General features: G+C 40.1%; 1 protein-coding gene across 1 annotated transcript in view; it reads left to right on the top strand.

Moving 5' to 3' along the window:
- insrb (insulin receptor b) overlaps positions 1 to 22,698 on the top strand; it is a 72,988-nt gene that overhangs the window by 22,910 nt on the left and 27,380 nt on the right. The window lies entirely within an intron of this gene.

The following is a 22,698-nucleotide window of genomic DNA, read 5'->3' as shown; positions in this document are numbered from 1 at the left end:
ATCTGATTATAGGTTACATTTGTATTATTGCCGTGTGTGTGTATAAGAGAAAAACTGTCCCAATCATGAACATCTGTGAGCTCATTCGGGAAGGAGATTGTGAATCGCACCTTCCTCAGAGTGTTCCTCACATCTTCACATGATCGGTGAGATATAACTGGAGGCTGAGCATCTAGCCACGACTAAACCAGGGGAAGATCCCCAATCCACAAGAGGTGTATCAGGTACTTGAACGCCTCTTTTAAGAGAGTGGGTATCCTATTATATCCAATTTGGCCTTTGCACTATGTCATGTGATCAGCCGAAGAGGTTTATACAAGTGTTGACAAAAGCCAAGCTCCGTTTCTGGAGGATGATGCAATGGCAGGAGTGGAGTGGATTCGCCGGATTGCTTTAAACACACACTCCTGTTACAGGAGCTGAGAGAGAGAGGGGGAGAGAGAGTGCGAAAGATTCCTCTTCATGACGGCTGTGGTTACACTTAAACTGCAATTTTTGAGTGCTGTTCTGCTTTAAAAATGATTTAAGTGTGAGGAAAAGTGGAGAGATGTTGATCAGATATGAAGAAGTGGAGCCGCAGGCAGCTGAACTCTGATACGCAGCGACAACCAGCAGAAACGTCAGAATAACTGACGCAAACAGAAATACTGCAAGCGCAAACAGAAATAACAGCTATCATTAATGACCGATAATAACCTTGATAACCTGTAATCACATTAACATCATCAACCAATCATAACTTTTAATATCAATAACAATATCAGCTGCAAGTAACTACTGCCATGTAGTAATAATCATTAATAACCATTAGTAACCTTTAATACCCACTTATGAGTATTCATAACATTTATATCTAACATAAATGTTAATAAACAATCACTTATAACATTAATACAACCAATAAATGTTATTGTTTATATTAATAAGTAGTTTTATAACAATAAAAATTTACAACTTTCTTTTGATCCTGTTGTTTTATTCCCTATTCTTTTCTTTCATGTTTATTATTGTTTCAGTCGTTTAGTTTTTCTTTTTTTCTTTTAATAATGTTTTAAAAACAAATTTTCATGTAAATAGTTTTTCATTTATTCTTGCCCTTTTTTAGTTTCTCTTGTTTCTTGTTTACTAATATCTTTTTTCACTGTAGGTGAAAACAGTCCTCTTATTGAGGTCGCTTCCTCTTTTTTTTTTATGTTTCTTGTGATGGCAGTGTCAAGAATGAGAGAAACGCCCCTTGTGGTTGTTCTTGTGGTTAAATAATTTCTCCTCGGGCACAGCATGTTCTCATGTTCCATGTTACGCAATCGCTGCTTTTTCGGGGTCAGAGTTTATCATCAAGCTTCTGTAGTCGTAACCATTTCTCCCTCTGCCGTCACAATGATGATGATGATAATGATGGCGGCTCATTCCTCTGACTGGACTTCGGTCCGCAAAACACGAAAATAGTTTATTTAAACTTTTATCTGTGTGTGTGTGTGTGTGTGTGTGTGTGGGTTTAATTTTGTAAACGAATTGCTTGTTTTTGTTTGCCATCTTTCAGTTTCTGTTGGTTATTTGTGTATATATACACAGCGCATATTGTGGAAAACTTTTTTTTTTTTTTTCATAATTTAGTATATAAACTGAAATTCATTCTGGGTTCATTTCATGTAAAGTAAAATTTAAAGTCTTTTTTTGTTTTCCTTTTGATTACAGCCATTTCAAATATTAGAATACCTAATTTCAATACTCAATTTCAATTTGTTTGCAACCACAATCATGGGAAAGACTTGACAGTTGTCTAAGACGATCGGAGAGCTGGCTGTTTAGAGAGTACTATATTTAAGCATACTCCTGGAAAGTTAAAAATGAAAACAAAAACAGAAGAAAAACAACAACAGGAATAAAAGGAAGTTGATGTTTGATATAAGTATTCAGAACATTCAGAACTAACACAAATGTTAATAAACAATCACTAACAACATTAATACAACTAATAAATGTTATTGTTAATATTCATAAGTAGTTTTTTTAAGTGGTTATTAATGATTATTAATGGTTATTAACCACTTTATTAGTGCGGGGCAATAGTTACTTGCAGCTAATATTGTTATTGGTATTAGTTAGAAAAGATAACTGGGATGACCTGAAACAATGCTGAAAAGGACAAGGAGTAGAGTGAGGCTGGAGTCGGTGCATCAAGAGGGCTAGAACTGTTTCATTCCTAATTAGCAAGCCACTTGGAATGAGACAACAACAACCAGAGACGAAGCATCAGATGCATCTTACTTGGGCTAAAAAAAAATTAATAAAAAAAGACCTGGACCGCTGTTTAGTCATCTAAAGTTCAGTTTTCTGATGGGAAACAATTTTGCATTTCATTAAGGTGCCAGAGGAAGACTATCCAAGTTGCTAGAAGTCGAGTATGAGGTTTCCACTCAGTAGTGATTACCGGGATGTGATTACTGGGAGATTCTGCAGCACTTCCTGCTTCTGATCGCTGATGCGCTTTACGGAGATGCCGATTTCCTTTTCCAGTTGGACTCAGCAGCTGAATATACTGTAGTTAGATAAGAAACACCTGATTCCACAACTATACAGACGAGGTGAGCGCTGCTATCAAAGCAACCTGATCTGCAGTTATGCCTCTGAGCCATGCTGATCTCATGCAGTAATTCATGCTAAAGGAGCCCAGACCAAGTACTGATCGTACGAATAAACATTTTTAGGATTTCGACATTTCTGTTTAAATATTTTTTTCATCCCTCTTCTCGTGTTTATTGGTGGCACACAGAACAAGTAGGTGCATCAGAGGGTGTAAATACGTAAGCATGCTCGAACAGAGCCCAAAGGGCAATGTGAACGCTGGACAGGGGGGTGGGGGGGTGAACATTTTTAAGCACGGTACGAATCAGTCGTTTCTAATCTGAAAACGCCCTTAGTCTTACTGTCATCTGTCTCTTGCTTTTTGCTATTTTTTAAAAAATATTATTGTACTCTTTAATCACTTCTTTTTGCTTACTAATACCGTACAGGAAAATGTTCTTTAAAAAAATTCTGCATTTGTTTTTTCATTCCGGTTGTCTGTTTTTGTTGTTCGAGCCCCAGTTCTATCTTTTTTTAAAGGTTGTTGTTAGCTGAAGAGGTGGAGGGGAGAAAAAAACTGAAAGCATTCCTAACCCAGTTCCCAGTAACTAACACACACCCACACACACACACACACCCACACACGCGCGCGCGCACACACTCTTTTGGGGTGGGGGTTTTCTCCTCCACTCCCTACTTTCAGGGAAAGTGCCCTGACGAGGGCAGATAAGGACCTCCATTGCCCTTTCCTATTGCTATACTAACATGTCAACGTCCCCTGCTACACTTAACTAAGTCTGTGTGTGTGTGTGTGTGTGTGTAAGTGAGAGAGAGAAAGAGAGAGAGACGTTAATCTTTCAGGCATGACCACGTATGGCATGTTATTGCCTGGGCTGCTTTAAGTGCCGTTAGCTCAGTGTTCAGGGAACTTGGCTATGACTCAAGACGTCATGAGTTTAATACCAGCTGCTGTAATGCCACGCTGTCCTTGAGCTAGGGCACTTGATCCACACTTCCTCCAGAGGGAGCACCCATCAGTTTTCCGACAACCTTTCACATAATACCTTACATGTTTCCTCTGTCAGGTCCATTATAATGTATGTGAAAGCTGAACATCACTTAACTTAATCCTACCCAGTGCTAGTTTACTTCAGCTTTATTTTTGTTTTTGTTTATAACACACCGCCGTTAGGATTGAGTGACCGTTAGGATTGAGTAAAAGTCAGGATTGGGAATGGTCAGGAGGTATTGAGTTTTGCTAACAGCAGCTCTTATGGTAATGCAGCTAGTTTATCTTTATGTGCCGGGCAAAACATTATTTAGTCAGCCACATTTGTTCTCCCACTTAAAACGGTGAGAGAGGTCTGTAATTTTCATCATAGGTATACCCCAACTATGAGAGACCAAATGAAAAAAAAAAATCTGTTATCAGTATAAAAGACACCTGTCCACAACCTCAACAGTCACACTCCAAACTTCACTATGGCCAAGACCAAAGGGCTGTCAAAGGACACCAGAAACAAAATTGTAGACCTGCACCAGACTGGGACTGAATCTGCAATAGATAAGCAGCTTGGTGTAAAGAAATCAACTGTGGGAGCAATTATTAGAAAATGGAAGACATACAATACCACTGATAATATTTCTCGATCTGGGGCTCCATACAAGATCTTACCCTGTGGGGTCAAAAAGATCACAATAACTGTGGAAAAAAAAAATCCCAGAACCACACGGGGGGCCTAGTGAATGACCTGCAGAGAGCTGGGACCAAAGTAACAAAGGCATCAGTAACACACTGCGCCGCCAGGGACTCAAATCCTGCAGTGCCAGATGTGTCCCCCTGCTTAAGCCAGTACATGTCCAAGTCTGTCTGAAGTTTGCTGGAGAGCATTTGGATGATCCAGGAGAAGATTGGGAGAATGTCATGTTTGGAGGAGATAGAATTTCTGAAGATGCTGAGTTGCATCCAAAGAACACCATAACTACTGTGAAGCATGGGGGTGGAAACATCATGCTTTGGGGCTGTTTTTCTGCAAATGGACCAGGACGACTGATCCGCGTAAAGGAAAGAATGAATGGGGCCATTTATCGTGAGATTTTAAATAAAAAATCCTATCCTGGGTCATCTGGGTATTTCAGCATGACAATGATCCCAAACACACCGTGGCTTCGTAAGAAGCATTTTAAGGTCCTGAATTGGTCTAGCCAGTCTCCAGATCTCAACCCCATAGAAAATCTTCTGAGGGAGTTGAAAGTCCATGTTGCCCAGCGATAGCCCCAAAACATCACTGCTCTAAAGGAGATCTGCATGGAGGAATGGGCCAAAATACCAGCGACAGTGTGTGAAAACCACATGAAGACTTACAGAAAACATTTGACCTCTATCATTGCTAACAAAGGGTATATAACAAAGTATTGAGATGAAATTTCGTTATTGATCAAATACTCCTTTTCCACCATAATCTGCAAATAAATTCTTTAAAAAACCTACAATGTGATTTTCTAGAGTTTTTTTTTTCTTATGTTGTCTCTTATAGTTGAGGTATACCTATGATGAAAATTACAGGCCTCTTTCATCTTTTTAAGTGGGAGAACTCACACAACTGGGGGCTGACTAAATACTTTTTGCCCCATTGTATGTCAGGGTTTGTTAGCGTTTCTTGAAGTCTCATTCACAGCAGACGTAATGATCGCTCCATGTAAACGGATTAAAACATGAGCTGATGTTGGTATGTTTTGTCAGAGGCATGGTTTTGCGTATTATCTTTGCTAATTTCGGGTAAGACTAGTATCATTTCAGTAGCTAAAATAATCAGTGTTCAGGTTTTTAGCATCAGGATATAATCAGTTATTTACAGAATACTTTAAGAGGTGGATCGAATATCGTTGAAAACGTATCAGATATCGGATCCTTTAACAAATGCCAGAGATTGGATTTTGAATGTTGAATAATAAATATAAAATAGTATATTATAAAATTGATGGGGTTGACCATTTAAAAAAAATGATCCTATAGTTTAGTTTAAATTTTTTTCCCTGACCTGCTACAACAGTTTTGTACCTTTTTTTCGATGGAAAACCTGTACTTATACTCTACATTTTAAATAGAGACTCGTTACTTTTCAGATGACAATCACACATGCAAGTGCATTGATTTTCGAATCTAACGTTAGCGTTTCTGCCGTCACTCACACCACACCGTGACCTAAGCAACCTCAGGTAGGAAGCACAAAAACAAAACAATTACTCTAGTCCTAGTTTATAGGATGATTGGCAGGTCATTATGAGAGTGCTAAATGATTATGGCATCAACGTGATTGATGGTTACCTGAGCAACGATCTCGCCCACTCGGTCGGATGCGGATACTTCTGGCTTCTGTTTTTTGTTTTTTAATCTTGAATGCAAAGTATTCTAGTTAACTATCTGTTTTTAACATATTTGTTTTGTGTTTCAAACCAATAACCTTTTTTTTTTTTTTTTAATGAGAAGCTTTATAGTGTTTAGCGTGTCATTTATCCCTATTGTATTCTGTATGCTTGCAGAATGCCCATGTTTAATTGCTTAGACTGCTTTCATTATACAGGGGAGCGATGGTAGCAACTAGCTAGTTTAACTACCAACGTTAACACAGATACTCACCAATGCTGCTCACCATTCATTAAATTAATAACATTACGCTTTTTTAAAATATGTTTTTACTTGAGTAAAATAAAAATTAAGTAATACCTCTGCCTGAGTGTTGAGTTTGTGTACTTCGGCCACGTCTGAATGAGAGGCATTCCACTAGTGCTGATAATGGAGCACAATAAAGCGGCTCTGGGATATTGAACTCCATGTACCACTCTGTATCCCAGGTGTTCTACAGTCATTAATAACACTAACTGTCAGTCGCAGCGTGGGTGAATGTAGGTCAAGACAGTCTGCAGTACTGAGGAGAGGTCGGCTACATGCCAAAACCCACATACCACACCGGTTACTTTCCAGAAAGAAACCTCGTCTGATAACGTTAACCACCTTAAGCACTTTGTCTGATTATTAATTGGTTCTAAGTCATTCTGAATTGCCTCTGAACCGGCTGTGGTGTTCTGTTCGCGGCCAACACGAGCTACAAAGCTTTTAACACAGGGCTGAATCCCAAATCACACTCTAACCCCTAATCAAGGGCATTACTATGATGTGTGTTGAATAAGCGAGTGTATGCTCTAGCTTTCCATTTAACACAATTTGCAATTTAACCTGGAGCTCATATTCTGAAGTCAAAATACAAAGAAAAACCCACGAGATTTCCAGGACTGTCCACAACCTCCATGTTGTAGGTTCTTCACCTTTTGGCCGCATAATCCGGGGTCCATTTAAAACTACATTCAGCCCTGTTACTGTCGGTACCCAGCTCAATGGAAGTTCCAGCAGGCACAGAAGGATATGTGTGGGCGGAGCAAAATGACTGGTAGAATGAACAAATCCTAATCTGTTGTTAATAAATGGGGTTCGTGAAACTGTTGTATAAAGCAAAATCACCCTCGAGGTCGTGCTGTTGTGCCGAATATCAGCTCGCTGTGATCTCGTCTTTCCCATGACTGCTTCAAGGCCGTGCTGATATTTAGCACAACAGCACTACCTCGGGTGTGATATTGCTTAATGACGTTTCTTGGTAAGTTTCAGCTAAAATAGTGTCAGCTGGGTTTTAGTTGGTGCTTAGAGTCTCAGTATCTCTAAGAAAAGGCCAAGTGGTTTCATACTTCCTCTATTTATTAGCAAAGTGGGTAACAGCAGTCACACCATCTGACCAGACCGGATGAAGCATGTGTAGAGAGAGAATCATGCAGCTGTAAACGATATGTTATACAGTAGTTTTTATATAAACCGTAAAATTAATGTAGTTTTATCAACGTTAGGAGTGGACACGTCTTGCTTTTATGCAAGTGTGTTTATCGACCAGGAGACTCGAATGAGACGGAGACGCGTTCTCTAATCTTCTGCTCGAGTAGAACGTCTCTGTACTTTTCCACCTCAGGAGTCCGGGTGTCATTTCTTATGCAAATCTACAGTGTCTGTGAGTCCGGCAGCGCAGAAGAGCTTTTTATTCATTACTCTGAGGACGAGCTGTGATCTTTGTTCCCGACGCAGAGACACTCTGTGCGGCGCGTTTTGTCCTCGCGGCGTAATGAGAGATAAATAAAAGTCCATTTCTGCATTTGTGCTCTTTAATCAGGTGTTTAGAGAGAAACACAGGAGACGGGATCGTCTGAGGGGAAACAACTCACCATGTTCTCACGTCTTCTGTTTGCTTGTTTTTGTTTGTTCCAGATTTTTTTCGTTTACCTGTTTTTGCTTGCTTGATTAATTATTTATGTACTTAACTAAACAAGTAATTATTTAAATGATTGTGTTTATTATTTACTTGTTTTGCCAGGTTCTTATGTAACCACCTGCTGGTATTTTTATTTATTAGCTTGTTCATTTAGGTACTTGGATATTTGATTCCTTCGTTACTTATTTTCGTTATGTATTTATTACTTTGTGCGTTTATTTGCGTATGTTTTTTTTTTTTTTTCTACTTGTTTATTTAGCACCAGAATTATGTACTATACATTCTGTAAATGATTTTTGCGGTGGACTTGTGGTGGGTTTATGTTTGGACGCATGTAAACCAGGGCTATAGTGGTGTGTGTGTGTGTGTGTGTTTGTGTCTCTTTGTACAGTTTACCATTGTACAGTAAGTGATGCATCCTATCACATGACTCTTTTTTCATTAATGTATGTGTCACGTGTGCTGTGTAAGAGAAAATCTCGAAATGGTATTTAGATCCCCGTGTAGATCGCATTGGATTAGTTGTGTGTGTGTGTGTGTGTGTGTGTGTGTGTGTGTGTGTGTGTGTGTGTGTGTGTGTGTGTGTGTGTGTGCGCGCTCGCTACAGCAGTCTCCATTCATTAGCGTAACAGGAAGCCCTAAGGGATCCGGAGGCCTCGTTATCAATGACTGCTCTTTTAAAAGGCGTATTTACATAACACCAACACACACATCATTCTCTCTCTTTCTCACTTGCTCCCTCTCTTTCTCTCACACAGCGATTTTATGAGCTCGCAACATTCTCTCCTCTCACGCAGTCACTTATACATCATACAGTTGTCTGTAAAACACTACACACCTCGGTCACATGGTTTTCCTATTGCGGTTGCTATGTCTGATCCCCCCGCCCCCCCAAGCTATACAAAGCAAAAGTAATTAGAGCAGAAAGATGACTAAAACGACTCACCTTGTGTTTCTTATGGACTTCCCCTGAAGTGCTGATTCCAGAAAATAGGAACTGTTTCTTAGAAGGAAAAGAACAGTTATTGTAGGCAGGGGGAAGTCCAGATCAGCAAACTTGCAAACTGCTAATACTACCGATACATGCCGCTGCGAAAAATTTCCCAGGTGTCTCATAATCTGTGTGGGCATTTTCATATTAATGCACCGGGATCGTTTCTAAGAACCCATGATCCCAAAAGTCTGGATGTGTTTGATCAGTGAGAGACACATTGGACACATTGGACACATTGAATCAGATATGGAAGTAGTCGTACCTGAGCATGGAAGTCGAGACGTCATTGGTGCTGCCGTTCCCTTTCAACATTTTAATTTTGGGGTAATCTCATCCTCTAACATACATATAAAGCACACAAACAAGCAAATACACTTATCATATCTTATAATGCTCATACAGTATTTGTCTTTGTTTTCAAATCATGGGTTTTAGTGGAATGCAGCAATATGGCGTCAGTTGCAGCTGATGATGATGTACATTTTTTTGGGGATGAATATGTACAATTCATTCAAACATCTGAAAAGTATTCACGTGACAACATATCTCGCCTTCAGTCATTTACCGTGCTAAAGGAGGCATTCAAGGTAAACTAAGATTGTGCCGAATAACAGAACACAGTTATAAGAGTATGAACTTCATTTATTTTTATATATAATCCCCTCCTACACTAATGCACTCATCCCAGCTTGGATACCATCAAGGAAGAAAGATTTCTCAATATGATCGCTGAATCACTGGCCTCCCAGGAACTCCTTCATGAGCCCAAACATGTGAAAATGGCTTAAAGAGAGGTTAGGGCTGTATGGGGGATGTGACAAGAACTTCCAGACAAGTTTCACAAAAAAATTCATCACAAGTACTTGAACTCCCCTCAAATATACGAAATGATTCGAAAATGATTTAAAACCAACAGTGTGAGTGGATTTAAGTCTAACAACAGATTTAAGCCGTAATGTTTCATACTTGTAATAATTCTGTGAAGTGTGCTAAAAAGTTTATGGACCAGGATAATGAAATAATGTTCTTAATTTTGTCAAGTTGTTTAGTGCAAATCTTGTAATGACGTTATTGGATCATCAGCTACATGTCTGTAAAATCAGCCACGTCTTTTAAGACAAATCCATCGCTAACTCTTATTACAGTAAAGTTTCACTGATCACCGTGATCGATTCAGATCATCCCGTCATTACCGTCGTCTATTTATTCATAGCAGTTATAAGAATAAAGCGATGGCTTAAGTTTAGGAGGATGTGTTAAACACAGGAATGTTTGTGCACTCCATGTGGGATCGTTTCATCCTCTTTTAGCCACAGCGAGTGCTCTGTCCTTATTAAGAGCTTCAGCTCAAACCAAGCACAGCCGTATATCAGAGCTCACACCGCCGACCTCAAAATAATACCAGCAAGCCGAGAACAGGAGCGCAGGCGAAGTGCACAGGGCTGGATCTGGACACAGCCTGAAATGGCTTTCGCTTCAAGCTGATATAGGATGGGGCTTTTTGGATTCTTACTATTTCTAATACTACTAATAATATAAATGCTAAGAATACAACTGTGTTTGTTTATATAGCAACAACCACAACAGTAGTAGAAAAAAGTTCTTGAGTGTTGAGAGTATTATAAAGATCAAATTACATGGTTAAGCCTCATTTGTCAGTCACGTAGTAATTCTGTGCATGAGAACAGAAAATTCTAAACAGGGTTTATGATTGTTAGTGTTTTCTTAAGGATGTGCAGCATTTACACTTAGCCACGCCCACAAAAAACCTCAATATAACGGGGGAAAAGAAGAAACCCGAAAACAACGGAATAATTCCTAAAATGTGTATAAGCCCCTAAATCTTCCAGTAACACGGCTCAACAATTGCAGAATACAGTATCACCTACCATGTAGACCCACAAATTCCTCCTCCTTTTACAGGGTGCCATAACTTTTGTCCTCACTGAATGGCTAGACTTCTTTATCTTTTTAGTGTATTGATTTCATCCAGATTCTTGAGTCTTTAATATGAAACAACTGTGAAAAAAATTTCTTTTGCAATTACACCAGTAATTTCCTGACTCATGGCCAGCTATACGTTGATTAGTCACATTTCACATCAGAGAGTCTCGTTATACAGAAACCTGAACGCGCTCCGGAGCGCCATGTACGCTGTGCATGTCTCACCGTAATGACTAGATTTTTATGGTATTTCTTGTATAAATACTCCTGCAAACAATTTATGAATAAATTCCTTCGAATCAAGAGGGATAAATGAGGCCTGCTTTTATACAGCGTCGCCATGGCAACGATGGTAAATATCATTTTGGGCTGGACTGAGATTGTGTCCACATTTAGGAATACTGCATAAAAAGAAACGTCGGTTAGCATTAAAACGTGTTCAGAAGTGTGCTGTCCTACAACCGAGCAAGCTTTGATGTCCGGAGGTGGGAGGCGGAGTCATTTCATTGTCATGACAACGAACGAGTGATTCACGGATTTTGCCAGATAGTATTCTTGATAATTGTCTGGTAAAATCTGCAACCTACAGTGAAGTGTAAAGTGTTCTTTCTTAACGACACACTTAAGACGCACGTTTAATAGTTGCTTATTTCTGAGATGTTTGTTTAATATATATGGAAGGAGTCTCCAGTGTCAGCACTAACAAGCTATAATGTTATATTTTCAGCCATCTTCAGGAGAGAGGAGGTAACTGTTCGCGGTATCTTGGTACAAGGTGTTATTTGCATTATTTGCTTTCAGGGGAAAAACTGAGAGTGGTGACGGAACAACTGTTTATACCTGCTGTCATTTTAAAAGCATGTGAATTAAATTGTGTACATTGAGAACAATCGCTGTGGAATAAGAGGAAGCGTTTGATTCCTGTCTCGTGTGTGTGTGGAGTTTGCATTTCCTCCCCATGCTAGGTGGGTTTCCTCCAGGTACTCCGGTTTTCCCCTCAGCTCAAAGACATGCAGGTTAGGTTAATTGGCGTTCCTAAATTGCCCATAGTGTGCTTGTGTTTGCCCTGTGATGGATTGGCACCTCGTCCATGGTGTACGCTGCCTCGCGCCCCAAGTATCCTGGAATAGACCCCACAGCCTTGTACAGAATACCCGGGTTAGAAGATAAAATAATGAAAGTTAACAGTGACTCTAGTTCATCACTGATAGTTGGCAGGCTGTGTAATTATTGTCTCATCTTAAGCAAAGATTATTAGTGTTGCAGATCCTAATATGAATTAGTTTTTAGTCATTTGTGTAGGTCCAGTCGAGTGTCAGCTTTATTTTCCCAAGCATTCAGTGTATTAATAACACAGGACACACAGTTCTGCTGCTAGGCAATAAGACAGCAGGCCAAGTGTGTGTGGCTGTGCGTGTGTGTCACCGGTGGGCAGTCGGAATGCGCGTGATGGATGTATGTGTGGAGGAAACATTGGCGCCATGTTCGTGGCCTTCCTGTCGTGAACAGCATGACCTTCCCGATTGTTTCCTGCATTTGTGTGGCCTCTTCCTGTTCCACGTTCATGAAGGGCCTTCTGGGACACCGAGGCAGAGAATAGGAAAGTATCTGATACGCTAAGATTAGTGTGAAACAACAAATGTGTATTTGTGAAGCCTATGGACAGAGGAAGTACACTGACTTGTATAATGAAAACATGTTCTATCATTTCCTAGTAGTCCCTGGCCTTTACGTGTAAAACTCAAGTGGACTTGGATCATGGGCTGTCAGGCTGTCAGCGGCTGCTCTACAGAGTCACGGCACCCAAACCAAGTCCGTGGAAACTCTTGCGCCAACCGTTCCCTTTGTGCGGAGACTTTTATGGACGCTCTGTGGTGATATAGTTGTGTCGACACCGTGTAGTATTTGTTCTGATAATGTTTGACTCGCAGACTCAAAAACTATCTGCATTCCGGTCATATTAAAGAGTCTATTGGCTGCACTGGTTTATGCTGCAGTGCTTTCTGTTCAAGGCTACTGTCTCCCCAGTCACTGCTGTGCGAGTGTGAACGCCTTTCATCACTTAATTTATTTCTAACTCTGGCTGTGAGCAAAAAACGGAAGCCACACTTGTGATTTTCAGAAAAGAAGAGCAGCATGAAGTTTTTTTTTTTTTTTTTTTTTTGTGGTCTAAAGGTATGTATAATATATAAGTCTTTTGTCGTTAACAAGTGTATATGAATAAAAGTTCAAGGAATGTCGCGTGTTAGCCATTACATTTACATTTAGGCATTTAGTAGACGCCCTTGTCTAGAATGACTTACATTTTTATCGTCATCCATCTGAACAGTTGGAGGTTAAGGGCCTGGCTCAAGAGCCCAACAATGGTAACTTGATAGCCGTGGGGTTTGAACCTGGGACCTTTCGAATCATAGTGCAATGCCTTAACCACTGAGCTACTCCTGAGTCCATCAACTTTCACCTGTTTGGTCCCCTGAAAGTATCCCTATGGGGGCGAAGATTCACTTTAGATGAAGAAGTGAAGACAGCTGTGCATTTGTTGCATCCGTGGTATATTGAAAAGCAAAAATGCTATGCGTTTGTCTTTTTTTAAACATTAATTAAAATAATTTCTACAAACAAAACTCTAAAAAACAGCTATTTGTAGTCTCTTTAATACAATTTTGGTAACTTACGGTGTGTTGAATTATCCAGTAGACATGAGTTGTATACTGATTGACCCTTTAAAAAAAAAGGAACAACAGTGTTGTTATAGGACCCTGACGTTGGTTAATTTCCTGTCGAAGCACGCCGCCTAAGTTTTTTTTTATTTTATTATTATTATTTTTTTTTATTCCTCTTATAAAATTCATGGCATTTCCAATAAGAACAAAGTATTGTACCTGTTCTTCATACATGGTTATATTTAATTCTGTGAATTGTCCATGAAACAAGTTAGTTATTGCTTGCACTTATGTTCCAACAGCTAAAAACAAAGTTCCTTTACAAGCTTCATTTTCTGTTCTCTCTCAAGATCAGGAGCTCATCATTTCAGAGAGATCCCACAAAGTGTCCTGAAGATGTCAGAAAACATGAACAGCTTTATGACTTTTTCTATGAATATCAAATAAAGAGTTTCCCTTCCAGAACACCTTGGCGTGACTTTTAATCCATGCATGTGGAGTGATGTTTGCATAAGTCTCATAAAAGCTGCTGTTATGGAAAATGAATCGACGCTTTCTGACCAATCAGCATGCAGGATTCGGCAGCAGTTTGGTGTGAACAGGATCATAGTGAGGCATAGTTTCCAGATTTTTAGCTGCGGTACATGCCGTTATTTTATCTCATCTGTGAATCTCCGTGTGTGTGTGTGTATTCTTAAATCCAACTGAGAAACTTTTTTGGCCCTGTAAGAAACCTGGAGTGTGTGTGTGTGTGTGTGTGTGTGTGTGTGTGTGTGTGTGTGTGTGTGTGTGTGTGTGTGTGTGTGTGTACACCTGTGAGGAGTCACCTTGCACGAGCTGTTGGGAATTCCCCTTTTAAATGAGCCATGTTTGGGGAAGCAGAGGGCCTGCTACTCCGCCATATTCTCTCTGGCATGTGATTCTGATGGAATAACACAGAGAAACACACACACATCGTTCTCCATCTTCACAGCCCCAGACTGGGTGTTTTTGGCTCAGCAGTACACACACAGACACACATTCCAGCTACTTGAGCTCCAGGTCACAATCTGAACACAAACACTTTTTCTTTTTAGGGATTTCTAAATATTTTTAGAGCTCTTGCCTCTTGATGTCAAGGAGTTCGGTGTGGAGTGTTTCAGGGTCGTCGTATCCTGTAAAAATAACCCCTCCAGCTGTGATTATCGGCATCGTGCCGTACTGCTCCGTCCCGGACGCTCGGGCTATTTAAGGAGCGGAGGCGCGGATGCGTTCGGTTTGGGAGAGGAGATGCCACCGCGCTTTGGCCTCATTATGCGTGGAATGTGACCCGCAGATGCACACACTCTTATTTTTGGTTGCAGGCTCCTAGCAGTACAGTAGACAACAGTCACACTGCTGCGGATCAATAACAAATCAAACAGGAGAAATAGTCTCGTATTTCTAAAGATAATTAACATATCTGAGATGTTAAGTGGATAAACTTATTTGCTTGTGGAAAAAGTATTTCTTGAGATGGGAGAAAATGTCTTTATAGAAGTTTTATATTAAAATGTCTTTACAGAAATTTTTGTCATAGCTTTGTCATAATTAAGAAACTAAAGTAATTTTTTTTTCTTAACTTTAATTCAGTAGCCACTTTTTTTGCAATTTTATAGAATATGTAAAAATATGTTTTTGGTTTTGCTTAATGCTTCCACGCAGTCTGTCACTGTATGTTTGTTTATTTCATTTTCTGGCTCCGTTTCGGGTAATAATCCACAACACAAGCATTTTCCCTGAAGAACATCACACACTGCAATTACGCTTCCATTTTAACAAACGGTCCAATCCAAAAACTGCTCAGTGGTCATCTTCCCATGATTCCTGTGCAGGACAGGGGCAGGACCAGGACCAAGCTGATGTTTTTAATGGACAAACCCTCCTATTAGATTGATAAAATAATTAAATATGTGAAGTATTTAATGGAAGTTATTTAAAAAATAACCAATTTTACGTTTGCTCTGCCTGCTGCTCATGAACATTTCTACATGCATAACAGAGCAACACTCTGTACACTGCAGGCGAAGGGAGCAACAGCATGGTGTGATGCTCCCATCATGCATTGTGGCCACGGTACAAGCCTCTGGAGGAAGTGTTATGATCTTAGGTTTAGGCTTAACAATGTTATGTGGCAGTAAAATAAAGTCAGCTGACGACCTGAATGTACTGAATGATTATATTCATTTCTTCTTCTTATGGAACGAATATATCCCAGGACTCTAATTATGAACCAGGTTTTCTTTTTACTTATTTATTTTTTATTTCCTAAGCGTCATAACTTGTGTAATACAGCTGTTGTTTGAGAGGCTTGTTTTTGTTCCCCCCCTCTCTGTCAAAAACTTTCAAATCTTTCTTTAACCGGTAAATGTAATGTCCACTACACTTGTTTCACTAGTGCGTAGTAAAAACAATTAATGTGCTATTATTCTATTTAATGAATTCGAACACAATCTTCAAAGCGTGTATGAATAGTTTCTATTCTGTTGTCCCCAGTATTATATGTACCCTATGTGTTTATTAATAATGATAAACAAGTTAAGGAATGGGAAACACTTGAAGCGTCCACTGGTTTACATGCAGGTCTATAGGATGTTTGAAACACTTAACTAAACTGAATTAGACGAGAAGATTTGTACGTAAATCTCATTCTTTCTGTCTTTCCATCTGTCCCTCTGTCCTCTCACTCTTGTCCGTGATGTGGTATGCAGACTGGCTGGAATTTTATTTATTTATTTATTTATTTATTATTTCTTTGGGGGGCCTCCAAATGATGGACCGAACATGTCATCCCTGGCCCTGGTTACGGGAGAAAAGATGGCCGTCTCACGCGTAAGGATGCAGCGTGGGTGCTCGTGTGTACTCTCTGACCTCGCTGCGTGTTACCATGTGTCGCTTATGTACTGCACTGCAGATGAACTTATCAAAGCAGCCAGTTCACTATGTGTTCACTCTCTCTCTCACACACACACACGGCTCGCAGATCCGCTCTATACTTGGCTCCTCGCATTCCACATCTGCTGTTTCCATTCCTCCCTTGTCCTGCACGTGCACACGTCGCCCTTTTCTCTCTCTCTCTCTCTCTCTTTTTTTAATGGCTTCCCTGATTTTTTTTTTTCTCCTTCCCAGGGACCGCCATTTATCATGGTCATGGAATTGGCCCTGCTGACTAGCATGCTAGCGCTGGCCTGAGAAAATGCATGCCTGCCAGGTGTTTGTCAATTTTAGACCAAAAATGTATGCTCGAGTATTCCGTGGTGCGGAAAGTTGAGGCAGATTCATTGCAGAGGTATGCACTGGACGTAGTTCGCTCGGAGCGACACGCCGAGTTCGACACCCTCGCTAATATTTAACATGCTTGTCTGCCCTCGGGTGATGCCATTCTTTGAACTCCGATAGACATGGCTAGTGAACTTAACTTACTTTGCATCTAAGCCAATGATAGAGCTACGAATACACTTTAGATACGATCCACTTAATCCATGTTGTGGATGGACCTGGAGAAGCTGTAACTTTAAGGATCAAGGCTGGAGGTGTGTTATTTGGATGAAAGGATTTCTGTTTAGTCTTCTATCAGTAGACCGAAGACGAGAAAAAGCGATCGAGGATTGGTTGGTTTCTTGTATTTTGGCTTCGTTGGCTATAAGCGTAAAGCACACTCTCAGGACTTTTATGACAGCATCTGCATTATTTATCCTCTACAACTGAAATCTCAAACGTGATCCCCTCCTCGAAAAGAGCTGCGCTCCTCATATCAGCCGGAGAACCCCGGCCCCTGGTGACGCGAGCACATGGAATCTGGCACGGGTCTGGGAAAGGAAGAGGAAATCCAAAGATTTACTGCACTTTTGTTTTATTTGTAACCCCTGTTGCTGAGGAAACAAAGGGAGATCATCTCACTATCGCGCCTGGGAGATTTTAGCCCCGGTTTGAACTCCTGTGTCTAGACTGGGTGAGATGGTGGACGGAGATAGTGGTCAAGGTCACGCCTAACACTAAAACAGCAACTCCAAACAATGCTGTCCAATTTCAACAGCTACACTTTGTTATAAACTGCATGGTTATTGCTTGTTTACTTAATTGGAATGTGCCTGAACCCAACGGACACCGGCTGTTTGGGGAGATCAGGACATCTCCAGCTATCTGCCAGTCTTGAGCTTCGTGACCTTTTGGCCTGATTTCCAAACGTCTGCTAGCATTAAATCAACATTTACTTGTCCAGCGGATAAGGGCCTTCAAGGAGCGTTTCGTTGATTAACGAAGATCATACATCGTCATTACACAAACTCGGTGTTGCTCGCTTCTTGTGCAAAGAATGTTCAGGAATGCTTATTCGTTCCAGAAAATAATGCTGCATTGAAGACGTTTGCAAGGATTGCATTGCAAGAAGTCAAAATTAAGGTGCACATAAGTGCAATACCAAGGGCTTGGTCATCTATGTTTTCCTGCTCTTCACACCGTCTGTGGAGTGCAATGTAAGCAATCAGGGCCAAATTCCACAACCCTCGTTCTGTGCGAAACTGCGTTCCAATGTTCAGCTGAGACTCGGATGATGCTTGCTCAGTCACACTGAGCAAAATCAAGTTATCTTTTCAAATTTAGATCTCTCTCCTCACTATGTGCTTTGGTTTTCACCACCTGCTTAAGTGTTCTTAAATGCTTGTTTAATAGAACGGTGAAACTGTGATCTATTTAGACTTTGTCATCGTCATGGAGCAGTAGTTTCAAGCCTTCATAATATGTCAGTGTTTGGTTCAGTTTTGTCTGATCTGATGTCTCCTCCTTCATGTTTACGTCTCTTACCGCGTCAGCTGATCCCTCGTTCCACAGTGCTGTAGGTCTCCTGCTCTGTTTATCTTCATCGCTCCAGCTGCTCACTCTTGTGTCCGTACGTCCCCTCATCCGTGGGTTCAAAGCTTTCTGAGAGTCCAGATCCTCCATCTGACATTCACTACCTCGGCTACATCCCAGCCAATTATCCTCTCCATGTCATCTCTTATTTAAACAAATATATTAATTAGCGAGTTTTCGAAGCCGTGTGTTAAATGGCCACTACAGTCAATAGTGGCGTGTGCGCGCGTACATCGCCAGCCAGACTAATAAATTTACTTTGTTTTTCCCGTAGAAGAAAGATGACCACTAGCGCAAGCCTCGGTTTAATGATGCATGAGCTCTGAGCTCTAATGTGTGGACGTAACGGGTATTTATTGAATCATTAAATGTAGAAAGGCAGTAGCTTGTGATGAACGTGGCTCACTTAGTGTAGTCGAAGGTTTTTTCTTGGTGCATGCAGCTGCCTGTGCAAGAGGAAAAACAAACCGAGAAAGAACGTACCGTTTCTCTCTAAATAACAGAGAACAGAAAGCGTCTCATGCTGGTGGTGCGGCACTAGTTTCTTTTCCAAGTGTTGGACGTTCAACTGTTGAGTCAAATAACATCAGTAATTCTAATTTCAACAGCATCTCTTTTCTTACACATAAAGATTCTTTAGGATTCAGCAGCAGCAGAGAAGCAAATTGCTGATGTAGCTTCATGAGGAAGCAGATCATCTGTCAAAGCTGATGTTCCTAAATTGATAGAGATTGAAAAATTCTGCAACAACGTGATGTAACGATGGATAAGGTTCATCGGTTAGTTTTCCGAACTGAATGAGCGATTTGTCATTTAAAAATACACATTATTTTAATGCAAGATATTTCATATATCGTTATTGGGAATTTTTCAAAGTAAATCTAAACCAACAGAAGTTCACCAAACACTGACCAAGAGTTCTATAAAAGTAAAAAAAAAGAATTATTTTCCAAAGGTAGAGCACAAAACACAAAATGAAATATGTTTCACACACACACACACGTGGTCACAGTGTTATAGTAAACAGTACACGCGTGCACGGATGTTGATTATACCAGTGAGAGTTGCGCACTAAGACCCAGCAGGGGAGACGATTACCCACAATTCCGCAGCGCAAGAGAGAAAACCCCTTGGCTCATATATTCAAATGTATATCGAAATATCGGAAATGTGTTTAAAAATCATATCACCGGTATTGAAATAAATTCTATCGCGATATATATTGATATCGAATTATTCTCCAGCCCTAGGTAGAGCAGTGTTTAACATTTTTGTATTTTTCTAACAATGAGGATTTTCTCAAAAGCACAACCCATATAGTGATATAACAGATGTGATTGTTCATGACTGCGCTCTGTCAATGAATGAACTTTTCTTTTTATGGTAGTTTGAAACGGAAGTGAGAGTGGTACCTTTTGCCCTTCAGCTACCTCTACCGCTCTCTTGTTCTCCAACATGACTCATTCTCTCCATTGGCCTTGTGCGTGCACACACACACCTTGCAAGCAGCACAGTTATTGTCTAACTTTGTGAGTTTCTAGCACCAGGAGGTCAATACCGTGATCCCCTGTGCCCTTAAGGACACGTCTGCTGAGGCAGGAAGGGACGCTTGTCAGACATGTGTCCAATATAGATGTATCTTTCTCTGGAGCCTCTAGATTACATAAAATTGATTTATTGGTGTTTTTGTAGCTTGTCAATCATTAACAAAAAGGTAGATGGATAGCAGTATGTCGGCATGCAAGCAAGAAAGGCCTAGTGGTGGCAATGTCCGCCTGTTCTCTTTGTTAAATTTCTCGGTTAATTTTTTTAAAATTGTATTTATTTTACTATAACTTATAATTTTCTTTTTATTTGTTTTAATTAGTTTGGATGTTATGATCAGTGTTAGTAATTGGCTAATATTGCCATGTTGGTTTGTGTTGGTTAGTTTCATGGTTTTGCCAGTTGAGGTCTAGGTCTCATTCGCTTTGTCTTGTCATTAGTTTCGATTGCTGGTTTTGAGTCAGTCTTGCTGGGTTGTTTGGGTCAGTCTTAATTCTTTAGGTTGGTGATTTGGTTATTTTTTTTATTTTCTCCTGATTTTTCTCCCCTGTTGTTATTCTTAGCAAATTCCCACCTATCACTGTGACACACTTCCATCAAGTGTGAAAGGGTGAAGGCAATCATGTTTGTCCTCTAAGGGACTCATGCACACGGACGAGAGCACCATCAACTCTGGATGATCAAGCCCATTACTGCTGCGCCACTTTGGAGAGTCACGTTAGGCAATTGATGAAGTTGGTGGTTTAGGCTGGTGTTGATTGTTTTGGTTGGCAGTTTGGGTCGGTGTTGGTGATTTGGGTCAGTGTTGATGGTTTTGGTTGCTGGTTTGGTTTAGCGTGGTTGTATGTGTTGGTGTTTGTGGTTTGTGTTGGTGTTTGTGGTTTGTGTTGGTGTTTGTGGTTTGTGTTGGTGTTGGTGTTTGTGTTGGTGGTTGTGGTTTGTGTTGGTGGTTGTGGTTTGTGTTGGTGGTTGTGGTTTGTGTTGGTGTTTGTGGTTTGTGTTGGTGTTTGTGGTTTGTGTTGGTGTTTGTGGTTTGTGTTGGTGGTTGTGTTTGTGTTGGTGGTTGTGGTTTGTGTTGGTGGTTGTGGTTTGTGTTGGTGTTGGTGTTTGTGGTTTGTGTTTGGGTCATTGGTGATTTTTATTTTATTTTTTTTAAGGTCAGTATTGATGGTATTGGTTGCTTGCTTGGGTTGGTATTAGTGGTTTGTGTTGGTGTTGGTGGTTTTGCGCCGTGCTGCTGGTTTATTTTGGTGTATATTTTATTAGCTTTCAGTCTTAAAATATAGGTGTGATAGAATGCATTTGTCCCTTTCTTGAGGTGTGTGTGTGTGTGTGTGTGTGTGTGTGTGTGTGTGTGTATAATGTGTTGCTGAAAAGGTTAGTATGCTTAGTGTTGTGTGTTGAATATGAAACAGCTCTGTATCTGCAGTGCAGCCATTCCACTGCTGCAGGGTCAAACTCTCACACACACGGCACTTTGTTCTTGACTGCCTGCATCGTTCCCCTGCATTCAGCACCCACAATTACTTCCTGAATCGACGTAGTATTTCTTTCTTCTGACCTTTAAATATGCATTTATGGTTTCATTTCTTCCACTGTTGTGGAAATGATCTTGCCATAGTTATCCCTCTAGCCTAGTTTTAGTCGGTTCTTTGTTCAACATGATTATAAATAGCACAAAACACGGAAAATGCCAGTCAGATTTCAAGTTTTACAGTTTGTGTAGAAAGGGATAATCATCCTTTTCATCCTCACGAGACATGAAAGCACACTTTTGGCTTATGACGAGCCTTTTAGCATTGAAGCGATTGATTAAACGGCTTACGTTTGTTTTTAAACTTGTCCATATATGGTTTTACAGTAGATTTAGAAGTGAACCATTTTAAATCATTGTATCAGATTTTATAACAAAGAGATCCTTCAGAGCACTTCTCTCTCTCACACACACACACACACACACACACACACACACACACACACTGGTAATGTTGAATGAAACGCATCCAAATAAGGCTACGCTAACCGTTTCCCACTAGCATTTACACCTTAACAGTCCTGTACAAACATGATGGTGGGCTGAGGCTTCATTACTACAACAGAGTTTCAAACTACCAGGATAAGGAAGACCTGAGACACGAGTGCCTATTAAATCTCTATTTATAGCTCTGAATGCTCAGAGTCTTTGTTGCCATCACAGTTCTCATGGCTAATCTTTAGCTCTGTGATATGATTACATCTTATTTAACATCGGCTTATGTATAATATTTCTGTTTTACAGGAAACATTTGATCCTAAAATGCAGTAAAACTGTCACAACTGCCAGCGTTTTAGTAAACAGGCTAACCTGTCAGTCTCAAGCCCAAATAAATGAGGACGGTTGCACCGATTATGCATCCGACATAAAACGTGCCGAATCAATACGCAAATCCCGAAACAAACATTACAAAACCTTTCAATCTCATTTTCAAGCTAAGCTGAAACTCGTAAAACAAAATTAAATTTGCAGGTCACGTACTGTATGATTTGAAAAGCTTTAACGACACATTAAATTCCTTTCTTAGTTTTCTAATGAAACTGTGATATTTGTAACTTTTGTAAATTCGTATGCTTGTATATTTCATTTTTATTTTTTTATTTTTTACTTGGAAATTCTGCCTTTAGTTTAATTGTATTTTTAAATTACAGTTTCTATTTTAATGTGGTGAAATCGTTCTATTCTATCCTATCTTTCCTTTTAGGTCATGGATAGTCGTATAAGCATTTTACTTCATATAATACTGTGTATGTTTGTGTATGTGATTAAATA

This window comes from Clarias gariepinus, chromosome 15 (genome assembly GCF_024256425.1).
Source record: "Clarias gariepinus isolate MV-2021 ecotype Netherlands chromosome 15, CGAR_prim_01v2, whole genome shotgun sequence".
Lineage (NCBI taxonomy): Eukaryota > Metazoa > Chordata > Actinopteri > Siluriformes > Clariidae > Clarias > Clarias gariepinus.
This window is presented reverse-complemented; position numbering and strand designations above follow the sequence as displayed.